The 1,321-nt window shown below is 37.9% G+C and overlaps 1 protein-coding gene across 3 annotated transcripts in view; it reads right to left on the minus strand.

The window, feature by feature from the left end:
* Positions 1–239: 239 nt before the first annotated feature.
* Positions 240–1,321, minus strand: part of tns3.2 (tensin 3, tandem duplicate 2) — a 93,481-nt gene continuing 92,399 nt past the window's right edge. For all 3 annotated transcript variants that reach the window (XM_045687764.1, XM_045687763.1, XM_045687765.1), the window contains one exon: positions 240–1,321. This exon is cut by the window's right edge and continues 2,062 nt beyond it. The gene's annotated coding sequence lies outside the window, so the exon portion shown is untranslated.

Raw genomic sequence — 1,321 nt, forward strand, 5'->3', positions numbered from 1 at the left:
TAAAAGGATTCGTTTTTTAATGTTTCACTATTTTTATTTTTATGAACTTCACTGAGGAGGATGGTCCTCCCAATCCTCCACTGAGGATTCTCCACTGACACACATGCACTCACTCACTCACTCACTCACTCACTCACTCACTCACTCACTCACTCACTCACTCACTCACTCACTCACTCACTCACTCACTCACTCACTCACTCACTCACTCACTCACACACATAAACACAAACACCAAAGGCATCCTACATTTGTTTATTTTCTTGTGATTGATCAGCGCCATCTACTGGAAAAAACACTCAAAAGACTGGCCACACAGAGACGTATGACAGCAGATGAAACCATATATGCATTCATCAATTGTCTGTTTTTGTCTATCAAAAGCTCAAAAACTCAAGTCAATTATTTGTATATGTAAAAAGATAGAGGATTTGTGGACTTTTTGTCCAACAATCGTCAACAGATGATGAGAAACCATTTGCTCAATCCGGAAGTTCTGGACACAACATATTTATGTGGCCGTACCCTATATGATGAATGTATATATGTAATACATTAATTGCTGTTTTTTTATTTTCCGAAAATATGTTAGTGAGGATAATGTTACAGTACCAACTATACAACATTAATTTACACATTTTTACAATTGAGTGCCCAAGTTATGCTTTGGGGGCAAAAAGTAGGAGACATGGATCACAGAAACATGTGAGTATGAAAAACTCTTCCCTACCAAGCCCATCAACTCTCCAACAACATGACAAGTAAGAGACTTTGGTTAGCACTAGGCTGCATCCCAACTGCCACCTTATTCCCTACCTCTGACCAGAGGAGCACTACTTCCCACTGGGCACAAACTGCTTAAATCAACATTGTTTCTATGTCATTTCAACAAAATAAATAAATGTGATGATGTTGACTCAACATGGAAAACTGCTTGGATTTGAAAAAAGTCACCAATCGGATACACCAATGTTCTTTTTTTATCCAACTTTTAACCTGAATCCAATGACACTGTTACAACTAGACGTTAAACTGACATCTGTGTCCAGTGTGTTTAGTGCACTATACAGTATAGGGAATAGGTTGCCATTTGGGATGCAGTCTTCCTCACATGGCTACAACAGTCATCTCAAGAGCAACACATCACCATGTTGCATGGTTTCATGTCTTCTCAGAGTTATTCTTCTTTCAAACATAATGCATCACGTTAAATATATTTTAAAATCTGTTAAACTCTATTTAAAGGGACAACAGATATTTGTTTTTGTCTAGGATGGACACAATAATAACAAATGTTGGCCGTGGTCAGAAGATCGTCTAT

The sequence above is a fragment of the Salmo salar genome, chromosome ssa10 (genome assembly GCF_905237065.1).
Source record: "Salmo salar chromosome ssa10, Ssal_v3.1, whole genome shotgun sequence".
In the NCBI taxonomy this organism is placed as follows: domain Eukaryota; kingdom Metazoa; phylum Chordata; class Actinopteri; order Salmoniformes; family Salmonidae; genus Salmo; species Salmo salar.